Source organism: Diabrotica undecimpunctata, chromosome 9, assembly GCF_040954645.1.
Source record: "Diabrotica undecimpunctata isolate CICGRU chromosome 9, icDiaUnde3, whole genome shotgun sequence".
In the NCBI taxonomy this organism is placed as follows: Eukaryota; Metazoa; Arthropoda; class Insecta; order Coleoptera; family Chrysomelidae; genus Diabrotica; species Diabrotica undecimpunctata.
In genome coordinates this window covers 122,178,392-122,196,192 of record NC_092811.1, presented here as the reverse complement: position 1 = coordinate 122,196,192, position 17,801 = coordinate 122,178,392, and the positions used below count along the sequence as shown (strand labels likewise).

At 34.7% G+C, this 17,801-nt stretch overlaps 1 protein-coding gene across 7 annotated transcripts in view; it reads right to left on the bottom strand.

Annotated features, from left to right (window-relative positions):
- The window catches only part of PDZ-GEF (PDZ domain-containing guanine nucleotide exchange factor), a 726,227-nt gene that overhangs the window by 426,314 nt on the left and 282,112 nt on the right, over positions 1–17,801 (bottom strand). Inside the window, exon 1 of one of the 7 annotated variants that reach the window (XM_072545159.1) lies at positions 2,949–3,371. The exons of the other annotated variants lie outside the window; for them this stretch is intronic. The gene's annotated coding sequence lies outside the window, so the exon portion shown is untranslated. Of the gene's footprint in view, positions 1–2,948; positions 3,372–17,801 lie in introns of those variants that run through there. 7 annotated transcript variants of the gene reach the window in all.

Here is a 17,801-nt window from a genome sequence, read left to right as displayed (position 1 = left end):
TGCATTTAGTTGACAATAAATAAGGTGGCAAATGTATAGTCGGTTCGCTATATTTACGCGGGTTTCGGATTAACAAAATTATGCTAATGACTCATTGATAACCAGTTGCAGTAAACGACTTCCCAGAAAATTAGGTAAAAACTGCATTAATGGTCATATTTTAAAATACATTAAAATAACATTAGGGTAGGTATAAATTTGTTACAATATTGCAGTTGAATTGATTCTTTGCCAGTGTTGACATTGTATGTTTGGTGGAAATATTTAAAAATGCCTAGACGTGTGTTAGATGTAGATAGTCTAATTTGTAGTGTACATAAGTATTTTACGGATGAAAAAGAAAATGGCGGTCCTTTAAAATCGGTAATGTCTGTTCAACAACAAATGCTCTAGGAATTAGTGAAACCAAACTAAGAGGAGTATTACAAAATCGCAATAATGAACGGCCGAAAGAAGATCACCGAAAAACTCGCCTATCATTGAAAACGAAAGATATTCCAGATGGAAAAAAATTTGAAATTCGTGATACCATTTATCGAATGCGAGCCAACAAGGAACATGTGACCTTAAATACAATTCTCTCGGAATTAAAAGATAGAAAATTTGACGAAATTGGCAGAACAAGTCTATGGCAAGTGATACATAATTTGGGTTTCAAATTTCAAAAGGAGGATAACAGAAAAGCCCTTTGTGAAATAAGTTCTGTTGTGCATAAAAGAATTAACTTTCTAAGAAAATATTCTAAATTAAAAGGAGAAAGGGCAAATTTTATATATTTAGACGAAACATGGATATTTTCTAGGGGTGCAACCAAGAGAATATGGCAAGATGATAACGTAAAGTCTATCAAACATACTGATGGAGAAGGGAAGCGACACATAATTTTACATGCAGGAGGGAAATCGGGTTTTATAGAAGGTGCTGATTTAATATTTTCATCTAAATCAAAATCAAGTGACTATCACGATAATATGAACACAGAAATGTTTGTAAAATGGTTACATGAAAAACTTCTCCCAGGTTTAAGTGAGCCCAGCGTAATTATTTTAGATAATGCACCTTACCATTCTGAAGTATTAAACAAAAGTCCAACGAATTCTTGGACTGTTAATAAAATTAAAGAATGGTTGACAAATGAACATATACCATTTACACAACATATTTTAAAATCAGAATTATTACGCTTGGCAAATATCCACGCAAAACCAAAAACCTTTGTTGTGGATCAGATTATTGAAAGTTACGGTCATCAAGTTTTACGTCTCCCACCGTATCATTGCCAGTTTAATCCCATCGAATATATATGGGGAATAGCAAAACAATATTACGACAACCATATTGGGCCTAACGGTTATAGCGAAGACGCAGTTCGGGAAACTTGGCGAAAGGCACTTTCAATTGTAACTCCAGAAGTGTGGTGCAACTGTATATTCAAGTGCGAGAAACTAATAGAAGATTGGTGGACTCGTGAAAATAAAATAAACGAAATAAGTCCAATCATAATAACAATAATTAATGGTGATGACAGTGATGATGATGACGATTATGATATTTTTGATGATAATGACTGATTTTCATTTTTGCTGGCAAGTTAAATTTTTTTATTTTTCATTAGAAATTCTCTCCATGGAACAAATATACATAGACCATATTTTCTGTGTGAAGTGTAATATAAAATTATTATTAGGTTTATATTAGCCACATTAGACTCCATTAATGAAGTAATTCTCCTTATTATACTGTCAATTATATAAAAGATTTTCCATTATTATTTAATTAAAAAAAGTTCAAAAAAAGAATGCCTTCAAAGCCAGGTAAGTATAGCATAAAAATATGGTGGACCTGTGGGCCCACTATAGTAGCACCTCTTTTTTAATCTAGACAATTTAACAATTTAAGTTTAACTTTAATAAAAAATCAAGAAAGAATATTAGAAATATATGGGTAAGTAAATATGAATAGTACATTCAAGAACAGTGGTGGGAAAAACGGACCCGAGTTGCCCGGTCACGTAAGTAAAATGTGTTGCCGAATAAGGGTTAAATAAGTAATAATGTTACTTGAATTTGAGAACATGTACCTATTGAAAGATGAAAAACATCTTGTGAGGGAGACCCTAGGCTAACAAGAAAACATAACAAGAAACAGAAGAAAATATAAAAGAAAGAATTGTGACTATGGAATCAGAAAACTGAACAATGCAGTAATTGAACAGAATCTGTTCAGAGATCATTAAAGGACGGGATTAATGAAAACCAGGAATCGTAGGAAAAGGTAAAATTTAGACTATACTCATCAAACCAAAAGATCAAAGAGTATAAGATTTCTTTCCATTTTCGTATTTTTTGCGTGAACGGCTTCTCTAGGTAGCTTAATAAATTAATGATCTTATAGTCCCCCAGATCGCTTCTAGCTCCTTTCTATTTTTGAACCTGTACATGAAGAAATTTCGATTTGGCGTGGGCACCTCTCTATAAATTAATTTATTAGAATCGCGAGCCTGTAACTAGTATATTGATTTCCACCCACACACTACACAGCCATTACCTTCTACAAAACATACACCTGATGCTTGTGTATTTGCAAACGAAAATTTATTTACTTGATCGTAGTAATGAATTAAAATAGCCGAGTTGTTTTTATTTGAAGTTAGCAACAAATTACCAACTTTCACAACTAGTTAATCGTTTTCATCCTATATTATTATAAAAATGGGAAGTATCTATCTATTTAAATAGCAAAAATATGTTGCAACAGACCGCATTTGACACACTTCACTTAATAACAAGTACGGATTTTTAAATTACCGATTAAGTGCCACAATGAAGGATAAATACCATTACGGTACATTTCCCATTTAGAGATAGATAAGCTAGACCACAACACAAAGTCATTAATATAATCAAATTTCCAAAAACAAATTAACCTAGAAAGTAAACAAACCTTACCCATTTTATCAGCCAGTGGAGATATCCAAACGAAAAAGACAAACAAAAAGAAACCAAATCCAAATGAGTCACAAAAAACAAATTAAAAACACTAAAACGCGACCTGAGGTCAACACTAAATTCTTTCACTGCTGTTACTCACAAGATTGTGGTTAAGTCTAGTCACAGGTAACGAGGCGAAAGTTCAGTTTTTCTTTGACATATTTCACTTTATTTCCTTCAAATCACTTGTAAATCCAAACCCCAACAAATACCGCAAACATTAGAAAAACTGACACATACTTCCGCCAATTTTGATAAGGATATAAACAATGTTTTCAATTTGACAGCGTTTGAAACTCAGAATGAAACGCTTACAACCATTCAGTAGACACGAATGCAACGAATAGTTGTCTGTGAAACCGACGGCAGCGCGCCAACGGAGAATGCAAACAACACAAGAACTAGAGGGCAACAAGATAAGATCGGATCGGTCGAGTGGTGGTTCGGCTGAAGAATTTCATGTTCGGGCTGTAATAGTGCGGTGGCTTACAAGAGATGACTTTTGTGGTCAGTAAGGTCAAAATGTTAAGACTGTAAATAGTTTTATTTTCCCAACTGTTTCAAAAAAAATTATACTATTTGTTATGCATAAAATGTGTACCACTTAAAATTTGTGCCCACTAAAAGCAGCAAAATAAATTAAAAAAAACTCAAAATCCGTTTGATTTTTGTATAGTTCGCTCACTCAGTTTAGGAATATTTTGACAGATTCATTGTCGGAAACATACAACACAACGATTCCTACCTCACACTATTAATAGCTCAAATAAACTTCCTATTGCAGATTTCTTTTACATACAAGACATAAGAAATTTTAGAAAACGACGATAACGACCATTTTGAATGAGCGGTACATTGGTCAGAGGTGCAACAGACTGGCCAGCTAGATCTCCAGGTTTCAATGCCTTAGATTTTTTTCTTTGTGGTCATTTGGGGGAAAACTGTCGTTTACGACAATACATCCGAAAAAATTACAGTAAGGACTACCATCTTTATTCTAAGAGACTCATTCATGTTTAGCTCAGCGGGGTGGTATGGCTAGAGGTGTGAAATTACATAAACGGGGGATTATTTCATAAAATAGATAAATCTCTTGTTTATGGAATTTCACTCAGCACCCTGCGGAGCTGAATATTAGTGAGTCTCTTAGAAATATGGTAACACTATATAAGAACTGCGACAAAAAACTACACTCTGGGCCAAAATTAACCGACCACCTTAAAAATGGTTAATTTTTGATGTCCTATATCTCCTAAACCTGTTGTCCGATTTAAGTGATTTTTTTAATATGTTATAGCCTTATTCCTTGACAATATCATTATAATAATATGGTTGCTAAACAGGTAAATTTTCATTGTATACCGGGTGTACGAATTAAACTGTGTTTTTTTCTTAAAGTTTGCATCATCCTGTGGAATATTCTAGCATTTATAAAATATTAAAATTAAAACCTAACTATAGCCTCATGTTTTCTCAACATTTTGTTTTTTGATTCATTCGCTTATGTTGGATAATACAAAAGTTAAGTAGTTTAAAAACTAGCCATATTTTTCATCAATACTCACCACCATGGTGATTTAACTCACCAGAAAAATTAACCCCACCACCTTTTTTATTGTTTTGTTTACATTACCTGTGACATCCTACCTAAATTTGTGTCATCGAAGGATTTTTGACATAGTGTCGTTGTACGACATTGTTGCAAATCTGTTTGCGTGTTAATAACAATTCTTGAACAATTTGTAATTAAAATTAAATTTGTAATTAAAATTAACAATTAAAATTGTAATTTTATATCATTGTAAGCGAATATTGTTTTGTTGAAATTTTAGTTAAAATTTTAGTGCTTATTTATTGTTTGTGATTTTAAAAATGCCACTCGTTCCAACTGATGCTGTTAGGTATACTGGTATACTCGATGTACCCAGAACTGCGGTACAAGATGCCATCAGACGATTTCGGGAGCCAGGATCGTACAATCGCAGGCCAGGTCAAGGCCGAAAACGATGCACTTCAGTTCGAGATGACCGCTTCATTGTCACTAAATTATTGAAAAATCGCTTTTGCCCCGCTACTGAAGCTCGTAGGTCTCTTCTTGAGGTGAGAAACGTTAGTGTGAGTAGACAAACTGTTAGAAGAAATGTCATAAATAAACTTGAGGGCTTTTCGTCCAGCTCGCGCACCACAACTGTTCCCACAACACCGTAGGGCTAGACTTCATTTTGCGCGAGAATATGCTAACTGGACTATGGCGGAATGGAAGAATATACTGTTCTCAGATAAGAGCAGAATAGCCCTAAAAGGTCCAGATGGACGCCAAAGTGTCTATAGGCGTGAAAATGAAAGGTTTGCTGCATGCGCTATAAGCGAAACAGTGGCTTACCGAGGAGGGTCAATAATGATTTGGGGAGGTATTTCTTACGAAGCGCGTACTGATCTTGTGTTCGGCAGAGGCAGTGCGAATGCCAAAGAAGTTCTACAAGACCATGTCATGAGTGGCCCATAAAAAATAATGTAAATAAAGAGATAAAACGACAATATTTTGCTTCATCATCGAAATAAGGACAGATATTGTAAAAACAGATGAAGAAGCTGTAACATCTGTTTTGTATTTACTTAATAGTTGTGCGAGACTCTGACTGAGAGTTGATCTTTTCACAAATAAAACCTTTTTGAGAAAAAGGACACAAAGCAAATTAACACACTGTCTCTTTTTGTTGTATCTTGTATCAAATCGCACTATTGCAGTGAATTGCAGTGCTCGGGAACACTCGGGGTGCTACGACGGTGTTACTGTGTCATGACACTTTATTGTCGCGGTGTCAATACACATGACGCCACCGTAAAGTATCAGCACAAAACTGTCATACCACACAGTGTTACACATGACTAATGTAGACTATGGCAAGTCTTGTCATAAAATTAATATTACACTTGTGAAAGCAATACAACGATTTTAAAACGATCTTCCATCAAAAATACATAAATATAAGAGAAAGAAGACATATTCCATGTTATATATGAATGACGATTTTTTTCGATAGCTTTAAATGGATGCTGGCCGAGAAGCACTTGGAACGAAAATAATAAACAAAAAGTGGTCAACGAAAACACCATGGTTTACACTAGAGGTTAAACAAAAATGTCACCAAAAAAAGAAAGCTTTCCTAAAATATAAGTCAGAAAAAACGAATGAATCATATGAAGAATATAAAAGAATAAGAACTGAAACTCATCAAATGGCAAGAAAACAAAAACAGACTACTGGGAAAGATTCACAAAAGGACTAGAGATGGATTTCTATGGACAACAGAAACAAGTATGGCGCTTCATAAGACAACAAAGAAGCGAAATGAAAGAACTAGTCGAAATAGAACAAATACAAGAGGATACATGGGTGGCCTTCCTGACAGAAATGTTTAAAAAACAAAACGAAGAACCTTTACCAGAAACGTCAAATATAATAACTGAGGAAAAGACCGAAATCTCCCAAAACGATGTGAAAGAAGGCATAAACAAATTAAAAAACAGAAAGTCACCAGGAGAAGATCAAATACCAAATGAACTCTTAAAATATGGAGGTGATCATCTTGTACAACAACTGCAACTTCTTATTAATAAAATAATCACCACGAACAGAATACCAGATGAATGGAGGAGAGCGATCATGGTGATGTTCTTCAAAAAAGGAGATAAGAAAGACCCCAATTATTATCGAGCAATAAATCTATTAAATACAACACTCAAATTGACAACAAGAATAATAGCGAAAAAATAAACGAACGAATATCTCTGCAAGAGGAACAGCAAGGATTTCGGACAGGAAGATCATGCACGGATGCAGTTTTTGTAATAAGACAAATAAAAGAAAAGTCGCTGGAATACAACAAACCAGCATATATGTGTTTAATAGATTTGAAGAAAGCGTTCGATAGAGTGAGAATTCGGGACGCGATATATTTATTATGTGAAAAGGGAATATCACTGGATTTAGTAAAAACCATTGAGAATATATATAAAGATAACATAGCTATGGTAAGATGTAAAGGAAAACTATCGCAACCTATTAAATATGAAACTGGCATTAGACAAGGAGATTCGCTGAGCCCAAGAAAGTTAAAAAAAGAAGAGGATATAGAATGGGAGAAAAGGAAATAAGGATAATATGCTACGCCGACGACGCCATAATAACAGCCGAAAATGAAGATGACCTACAAAGATTAATTAAAGAATTCGAAGATACAATCTCAACAGAGAGATCTCAACAGAGAAAACTAAAGCGATAGTGATATCAGCGGAACCGAGAAGATGTAAACTAGTCGTAAATAACAAAATAATAGAACAAGTCATGGAAACTGAATACTTGGGAATAAAACTGTCAAGCTAAGGTAAAAGTGGAAGAAGAAGTACAAAAACAAGTGAACAATAAGACCGATAATGACGTACACAGCGGAAACAAGAGCAGATACGGCGAAAACACAAAGACTACTGGAAACAACAGAAATGAAAGTCTTACGAAAAATAACAAAACAAACTCTAAGAGACAGAGTAAGAAGTGAGGAAATACGAGCGAGATGTGGTATAGAGGAAATAAACTGAGTGGATGTGTGGACCAAAAGAAGAAAAGTGGAATGGAATCAACACATCGAAAGAATGACAGAAAATAAATAGTACGAATAGCAAGAGACAAATCGCCAAATGGAAGAAGATCATTGGGACGACCGAGGAAAAGATGGTCAGACAACGTCAATTGAGGCTAAAAACCGAAGTAAAACAGGCATTTTGCCTATATAAAGTAGGAAGAAGAAGAAGGCTTTAAATATCTTAGGACAAAATTGGTGATGTAAGATAGCGCCATAAGCTCCCAAACTAATGGTAGGTTTTCTGAAGAATTGGATATCACAACTGCCAATATGTTTATATCTGTTTATTATTTATTATGATATAACTGTAGTTAATTGAATATTTAGGTGCATAATAAACATAATTATTATCCTTAAGAGAAATAAAAAATTATAAATTTTGTTTTCGTTGCGTAACTAATACCATGTTAACATGACGATGCTCATCTAGTGGAATTATTACTCTTAAAATGTTAATAAAAATAAAAAGTGAAGCAGTTAATGATCTACAAATCATATAGTAAATTAGTAGATTATCTAGGTCAACTACATATTATGTGTTAAATGCCACTTCACAAGGATTATGAGAATGAGGCAAATTTTATGATTATTTGCTAAGTGGGTTTTGGTTATAAAAATAAGTATGAAAAACTGCCTAATATTGTTTAATGCCGTACAATGTTGTTTTTTATCTGTTTTTTGAAATGTTTTTGTTATGTTTTGTTATATTTTAAGTAACTGCACACATTAAATACCACTCAATGATTGTATAAATCAGACATTTTAATTTTTGAATGATTCAAGCAATAATATTCATTTCATCACGAGAAAACAACTTTCGAATAGGACATAATGTGGAGAAACAATCATCTAGGATTGAAAACAAAAACAAGACATTAACCCATTTTCTATGAGAATGTCGATAAATATATTTTTTCATAAATATAACTACAGATGTATATAACTAAAATTCTGAGTATGGCAGAAGAACGAGCGGCCAATTTTATGTAGGAAATGTCTATTCGCTTGACTCTCGGACCAAAATTGACGCCAATATAGCCGATTAACCAAATTTGATAAAAATCCAAGGGTACCCCCTGGAAAATTTTTGCCAAATTTTACAAAAAACAATTTTTGTTTAATGTTTTGGTACATGCAGTTGGTCCAGGCTTATTCCAAACCTGTGTTTTCTTCAGATCTCTTAACCCCAGTTTGCCGGAAAAGCGGAAAAATCGAATTAAAAGATCAACAGTTTTTTCGATTTTCCGGCAAAACAGTGCATAATTTTTAGCCACATGTTAAGATTTTTTTAATCAGCAGGTCACCCTTAATCGAAATAATTCAAATTGCAAACAATATTTCCACTTTTAATTTTCACGAAATTTTCAGCAAATACAGTCATCCAAGTGGAAATTTTTCTCAGGAACCGTTAGATGTAGGAAAATTCTGAGTATGGCAGAAGAACGAGCAACCAATTTTATGTAGGAAATGTCTATTCGCTTGACTCTCGGACCAAAATTGATGCCAATATAGCCGATTAACCAAATTTGATAAAAATCCAAGGGTACCTCCTTGGAAAATTTTTGCCAAATTTTACAAAAAAAAAATTTTTGTTTAATGTTTTGGTACATGCAGTTGGTCCAGCTTATTCCAAGCATGTGTTTTTTTCTGATCCCTTAACCCCAGTTTGCCGGAAAAGAGGAAAAATCGAATTAAAAGATCAACAGTTTTTTCGATTTTCCGGCAAAACGGTGCATAATTTTTAGCCACATGTTAAGATTTTTTTAATCAGCAGGTCACCCTTAATCGAAATAACTCAAATTGGAAACAATATTTCCACTTTTAATTTTCACGAAATTTTCAGCAAATACAGTCATCCAAGTGGAAATTTTTCTCAGAAACCGTTAGATATAGGAAAATTCTGAGTATGGCAGAAGAACGAGCAACCAATTTTATGTAGGAAATGTCTATTCGCTTGACTCTCGGACCAAAATTGACGCCAATATAGCCGATTAACGAAATTTGATAAAAATCCAATGGTCTACAGTTTTTTCGATTTTCCGGCAAAACGGTGCATAATTTCTAGCCACATGTTTAGATTTTTTTCATCAGCAAGTCATCCTTAATCGAAATAATTCAAATTTCAAACAAAATATTCACTTTTAATTTTCACGAAATTTTCAGCAAATACAGACATTCAAGTGGAAATTTTTCTCACGAACCGTTAGATGTAGGCAAATTCTGAGTATGACAGAAGAACGAGCGGCCAATTTTATATAGGAAATGTCTATTTGCTTGACTCTCGGACCAAAAATGACGCCAATATAGCCGATTAACGAAATTTGTTAAAAATCCAATGGTCTACAGTTTTTTCGATTTTCCGGCAAAACAGTGCATAATTTCTAGCCACATGTTTAGATTTTTTTCATCAGCAGGTCACCCCTTAATCAAAATAATTCAAATTTCAAACAAAATATTTACTTTTAATTTTCACGAAATTTTCAGCAAATACAGACATACAAGTGGAAATTTTTCTCACGAACCGTTAAAAGTAGGAAAATTCTGAGCATGGCAGAAGAACGAGCGGCCAATTTTATAGGGGAAATGTCTATTCGCTTGACTCTCGGACCAAAAATGACGCCAATATAGTCGATTAACCAAATTTGATAAAAATCCAAGGGTATGTTTGGGAATGTTTCCCAATGGATTTTTAAACACATTATATTACCTTTTTTCGTGTTTATTCAATTTTATGAATTAAAATAGATTACACAAATATAACTAACATTAAAATGCTGGAGTGTATTAGACTAAAATTGTACACTGTCCTTATGTGTGGAAGTCTCTTTTTACACTGCCACCTGACCCCTCTTACATGTGTCGATTTTTTAGCACTCGTCTTGGTGGCGCCCTTAACTGCCGCGAAGAATCCAGCGTCGGGTTCGCAATTCTGCGGCCTACCCACGTTTTAAAATAAAAAATAAATAAATATAGTTAGGACGGAGTCTTAACATACCGCCCCCTGTTGGAAGGTCCACCTTTCAACCCATTTTAACGCACATGAAACAAAATAATGAAAGTTCAGTTCATAAAAGAAATAGAAAATGAGGTTACTTTACGTCAATGGGTAAAACACAAAGTTTGTTGACACCGCGTTTAAATTGTCCATTACTTGTACGCACTGTCGCCACTCTAACTACATTGTCTCTACCCGGATGAACATCAATCACACGACCCATCTGCCACTTGAGAGGTGGAAGATCATCGTCCTTGATAATGACCATATCGCCGATTTGCAATTGTCTGCTGCTTGAGGTACGCCATTTACTTCGTGTCTGAAGATGACTGAGATACTCTTTAGACCACTTATCCCAGAAGTGCTGAATGATTTGAGTAACATGATGAAATCTGGAGATTCTACATGGGTTGTGCTGTCGTAAGTCTTCTTGAGGTAAACATTTTAATGAGCAACCAATTAGAAAATGTCCAGGCGTAAGTACCTCCAGGTCCTCAGGATTTTCGGTTAGAGGTGTGAGAGGACGAGAATTGAGGCAAGACTCGATCTGTGTTATCACTGTGTTAAACTCATCATAACCCAACCGTTCATTTCCCATTACTCTACGTAAATGAAATTTAACACTTCGAACCCCTGCTTCCCAAATTCCACCAAAGTGTGGGGACCGTGGAGGGTTAAATGACCAAATTATATTAAAATTTGAGAAAAACTCTGTAAATTTCGTCTGATTCCCCGGATTTGTAAGAAATGAATGAAGATCATTAAAATGATTCCTTGCCCCAACAAAATTGGTCCCATTATCTGAGAAAAGATTCTGACACAAACCCCTTCGCGCTATAAACCTTTTAAAACAATTAATGAATGCTTCCGTAGTTAAATCGAAAGCTAACTCTAAATGAACGGCCTTAACCGATAAGCAAACAAATATACATATGTAAGCCTTTACAAATGATTCTCCCCTAAGTATACTAACCTTGATATCAAATGGCCCACAATAGTCTACCCCAGTATTGGTAAAGGGTTTAGAAGGTGTTATGCGTTCCACTGGTAAATTTCCCATTATAGGGTTTTGTGTCACCGGCTTTACCTTGAAACAAGTTATACATCTTCTTGTAACCTTCGACACTGTACGAACACCTTGAATTGGCCAATATTTTAATCTTATTATTCCTAACAATAATTGAGGACCTGCATGCATATTTTTTAAGTGTTCTCCCCGAACAATTAGGTCAGTTAAATGATTATTATTGGGTAAAATTATCGGATGCCTTTGTTCATATGAAATATTCGCCCTTTCCAGGCGACCACCTAGTCTAATTAATCCTTGTTCATCAATAAACGGCCTTAATGAAATTAATTTACTATTTCCCTTAACAATTCCTAATGATTTCAACGTTTTTAATTCAGTCTCAAATGCTTCTGCTTGAACAAATTTAATTAAATGAATTGTTGCCTTATGAATTTCATCTGCTTGCAATGTCCCACTTAATTTTGTATTTGAAGACTGACAGTTGTTAATGAATCTAAGACAATAAGCCCAAACCCTTTGAATCCTAGTAAAGTTAGAAAATTTATTGATCATTATCACAGAAACCGTTGAAGTACATGATAATACCGATTTCTTCTTCCTTTCGGGTATTTCTTGAATATTATTGACTACTGCTTCTGGCCATAGATTCGATTCGAGCTTAAGCCACTCAGGCCCTTCCCACCATAATTTACATTTCAATAATTGATCTGGATCAATTCCCCGGGATATTACGTCAGCTGGATTGTCCTTAGAAGAAATGTGCCGCCATGATGTCACTGAAGATAATTGTTGAATCTCAGCCACTCTATGTGAAACAAATGTTTGCCACTGACTGGGCTCCCCACGTATCCAAGATAATGAAATAGTCGAATCACAGAAAAATTGAACCTTATTTATTGACATTCCCATGGCTGCTTGAACTTGTTTGACCAACCTTGCACCCAGTAAGCATCCACACAATTCTAATCTAGGTAAAGACACCACTTTTAGTGGAGCTACCTTGCTCTTTGCGCAAAGCAAATTTACATAATTATTTCCATTTGTATCTGTTGATTTTATGAATAAAACAGCCCCATAAGCCACTTCGGAGGCATCTGTAAAACAATGAAGCTCTATTCCGACGTTGTTTGTACAAATTGCTTGACGACTAATACTGATTTTTCTAAGCTCATCTATTTGACTCCTGAAACGTACCCAAATTGTTTGTATATCTAGCGGAACCGACTCGTCCCATGTCAGATTTAATTTCCAAAGCTGCTGCATGATTAACTTTGCTCGAACAACAACTGGCCCAAGCAATCCCATTGGATCAAAAATACGCGCAATTGTTGACAAAATAATCCTTTTCGTTACTCTTGTTTGAGATTTATCAATATTGATGCTATACCGTAAGGTATCCTCGTTTGAGTTCCATAAAACTCCTAATGTGTTTGTGACGTCCTTATCCGAAAAATAGTGTTCAATATCTACACTTGAATCCCTCTCGTCGTTTAAAATTTCCTTTTGATTCGATACCCATTTTCTCAATGAGAATCCGCCCCCCTTGAGGATATCTGTAATTTTAGTCTTTAAATTTCGAACGTTTTCAATTGTATCACCACCTGTCAATAAATCATCGACATAAAAATCTTTTAATATTGTTTTGCTTGCTTCTGGATAGATGTCCAAATTGTCAAGAGCTGTTTGATGAAGACATCTAATTGATAGAAATGATGCGCAAGCTGTTCCGTATGTGACCGTATTCAGAACGTATGTCTGAATTGGTTCCTCCCTATTAAATCGCCATAAAATCCTTTGTAGATTTCTATGTTCTTGTTTCACTTGCACTTGCCTATACATCTTGGCAATATCTGCACCCATTACGACAGAATGCCTTCGAAACCTTAGAAGAATATCAAACAAATTGTCTTGTAGTTTAGGTCCTACCATTAATGTGTCGTTCAATGAAATACCAGTATCTGTAGACGCTGAACCATCGAAAACTACCCTTAATTTTGTGGTAATAGAATTTTGTTTGAATACTCCGTGATGTGGTAAGTAGTAACTATTCCCTCTCTGCATGGAAGGTGTTTCTTCTGAAGTTAATTTTGACATATGCCCCAAATCTATATATTCTCGAATAAATGCATGATACGACTCTCGTAATTCTTCATCCTTTTCTAACCTTCTTTCGAGCTGTTTGAATCGTTTTTCTGCCAAAAATGACGAGTTTCCTAACTGATTTATGTTGTCACGTAGCAACAAGTTTACTCTAAAACGTCCTTCTTCATTTTTTACTGTTGTTTCCTTGAAGATCCTTTCGCATTCTTGTTCCTCTTTGGTTGATTTGTGTTCCTCACCGAATTCCTCCAACAACCAGAATTTTTCTATTTGTTTATGTATGGAACTGTTGACAGAAAAGTTGCAAGTATGTGCTTCGATTTTTGAAAAATATGATATGTTTTGCTGGGAAGATATAGCTCCCGCTACCACCCATCCAAATTTCGTTTTTTGAACCGTCAAGTTAGTATTTTCTATACGCACTTGTCCCACGCATAAAAGTTGCCAAAAGACCGATGAACCTAAGATCATGTCTACCCTGGTAGATATACCAAAATGTTCGTCTGCAAGAGTTAATCTTTCCGGAATTTGAATTGATTTTAAATTGATATCAATTGCTGGGAGATTGCTAACAATGTCATTTATTACCAAAAATGAAGCCTTGAATGAATAATTATTAACCCTTGAATTGACCATAGCATCTACTGCATGTGTGATTTTAGTAGAATTCTGACCTATACCCTTAACCGAAATATCCATATGTTTTGGTGTTAACCCTAGTTTCTCAAAGAACTCCTGTGACATAAAATTGGATTGTGATCCTGAATCTAAAAGTACCCTTCCTTCATGTTTAAGCCCATCTTTACCGGTGATATAAACAATCGCTGTGGAAAGCAAAATAACTGTTTCCGAATTTTGTCTTAAATTGTTGCCCATAAAGAGATGATTATTATTATCATTAACCAAATAACCCTGATTTTCATTTTCCCCTAGACTAACGGATGGAAATGCCCCAATATTTCCTTGCTCTTCTTGAGTTGTGTTAGCTTGATTTATTTCCCTCCTAAAATTATTATTTGATGATGAATGCGTTGGATACCCTTGATAACGCGATTGATTTGAAACATTAGTGTCAGTTAAGTGATGGTCTAATTGTGCCCTTGAACCATCTTGTATATGATGAGAGCAGTTCCTGTTATTTGCTCTTGATTCTAAATGATTCTCAACTCTTGGCGGTTGAGCTTGTGCCCTCGTGTAGTTTCCTGTAGCTGGTGTCCTTGCATTTGTGCGAAAAGTTGAATCATGGAGGAGTGAATGATGTTTCCTCCCACAAGATTTGCAACCTCCTAATTTACAGTCTGGAACCCCGTGTCCTAGCTGTAAACAATTCCAACATGATTTTGTCCTTTTGACTTCTTCCCGTTTTGCGCCTAATTGCAAATTGATAAATTTTCTACAAGTATATGCCTTGTGTCTTCCTTCGCAAAATTGACATTTATCCTCCACGGCTACAAATGATCTACTATTGCCTACCTTTACCCTGTGATCTGTACCTTTAAAACCCTGTTTGCTTGCCTCCATCACCTCCAGCATTTGACATTTTCTTTCCAAAAAACCTTGAAAATCCACCATTGTGGAGAATTTGTCATGTAATCCTTCCTTATGCCATTCTTTCCTTGTAATTGGGTCCAGCTTTTGCTCCAAAATATATATCAGCAGAATATCCCATTTTTCAACATCTTCCTCCAATGATATCAATGCTCGAAGATTCTTCCTTATTGTATCCAAAAAGTTCCTTAATTGAACTCCATCTTCTTTACCTAAATTTGGAAAATTGTACAGTGAATCGATATGACTCATTGCAATCAACTTTTTGTTTTCATACCTAGATTTTAATAGGCTCCATGCTTCCTCGTAGTTTCTGTCTGAAACTTCCAGTGAACGTATAACACCTGCGGCTTCGCCTTTTAATGAATTCTTTAAATAATGGAAACGCTGAACATTTGTTAAGTTTTCGTTATTATGTATCAAAACATTGAATGTATTGTGAAACTCGAGCCACCCTGTATAAGACCCCTGATAACTAGGAATATCTATCGTAGGCAATTTGACGCTTCTATCTATGCGCGGAGATTGAGGAAAAGTTATATTTTGCGACGTCTCACCAGTTGAGACATTTCCACTAATATTTAATTCTCGTAATTTAACCTCCGCCCATGCTATTAACCTGAAATATTTTTCCTCGAAATCTGAACGTTCATTTTCAGCGTTCTCAGAGTCATCTAAAATTATTTCTATTTCGCTTTGAATGTCATTAAATTCCCTCCACAATTCCCGACACTTATCTAACCTGTCCGGTAATTGCGCACCCTGTTCTTTAATGTACTTATTTGTAAATGTTTCAAACCTAGATAATTGACCTTTAACCGTGGCCCTTTTTTTCTGCAATCTATTTAATTCATTTCGCAATTGTTCCCTATCTCCCCCATCTATCTCATGTACCGACATCGTTAAAATGTATAAACAAACTTAGAATGCAATATTAATAAATCAAATGTTTATATATTCCTGTTAAAACCTGAAATGTGAATATATTTTCTTACCCCTGTATGTTTTTACCTCAAAAAACCTATGAATAGCTGTTTTAATAATATTTTGATATTAATTAGCCACAGTAAAATGATCGTATTAAAATCTTAAAATGACTATTTTACTTTTAGATAACGAAACTGACGTAAAATAACTATTGTTTGTTTAAAAATGCCCTAATAATATTGTTAAATAATCATACTTCTCGTAATTGCGTTTATAATAAATTCAACACAGCAAAAACACAGAAAGTTAGGAAAGGAAATGTATGTAATTACTTTAAAATTGAGGTACTTACGATTTTTGCGATGTATTTGCTCATGTATGCATACAATTTAACTGTTACCTCGTAATGCCGGCTTTTTCTTCCAATTAATAATAACCAATCAAACCACGCTCTGCTACCAAATGTTTGGGAATGTTTCCCAATGGATTTTTAAACACATTATATTACCTTTTTTCGTGTTTATTCAATTTTATGAATTAAAATAGATTACACAAATATAACTAACATTAAAATGCTGGAGTGTATTAGACTAAAATTGTACACTGTCCTTATGTGTGGAAGTCTCTTTTTACACTGCCACCTGACCCCTCTTACATGTGTCGATTTTTTAGCACTCGTCTTGGTGGCGCCCTTAACTGCCGCGAAGAATCCAGCGTCGGGTTCGCAATTCTGCGGCCTACCCACGTTTTAAAATAAAAAATAAATAAATATAGTTAGGACGGAGTCTTAACAGGTACCTCCTTGGAAAATTTTTGCCAAATTTTACAAAAAAAAAAATTTTTGTTTATTGTTTTGGTACATGCAGTTGGTCCAGCTTATTCCAAACATGTGTTTTTTTCTGATCCCTTAACCCCAGTTTGCCGGAAAAGAGGAAAAATCGAATTAAAAGATCAACAATTTTTTCGATTTTCCGGCAAAAGGGTGGATAATTTTTAGCCACATGTTTAGATTTTTTCATCAGCAAGTCACCCTTAATCGAAATAATTCAAATTTCAAACAAAATATTCAGTTTTAATTTTCACGAAATTTTCAGCAAATACAGACATCCAAGTGGAAATTTTTCCCACGAACCATTAGATGTAGGAAAATTCTGAGTATGGCGGATGAACGAGCGGCCAATTTTATGTAGGAAATGTCTATTCGCTTGACTCTCAGACCAAAATTGACGCCAATATAGCCGATTAACGAAATTTGATAAAAATCCAATGGTCTACAGTTTTTTTGATTTTCCGGCAAAACAGTGCATAATTTCTAGCCACATGTTTAGATTTTTTCATCAGCAAGTCACCATTAATCGAAATAATTCAAATTTCAAACAAAATATTCACTTTTAATTTTCACGAAATTTTCAGAAAATACAGACATCCAAGTGGAAATTTTTCTCACGAACCGTTAGATGTAGGAAAATTCTGAGTATGGTAGAAGAATGAGGGGCCAATTTTATATAGGAAATGTCTATTCGCTTGACTCTCAAACCAAAAATGACGCCAATATAGTCGATTAACCA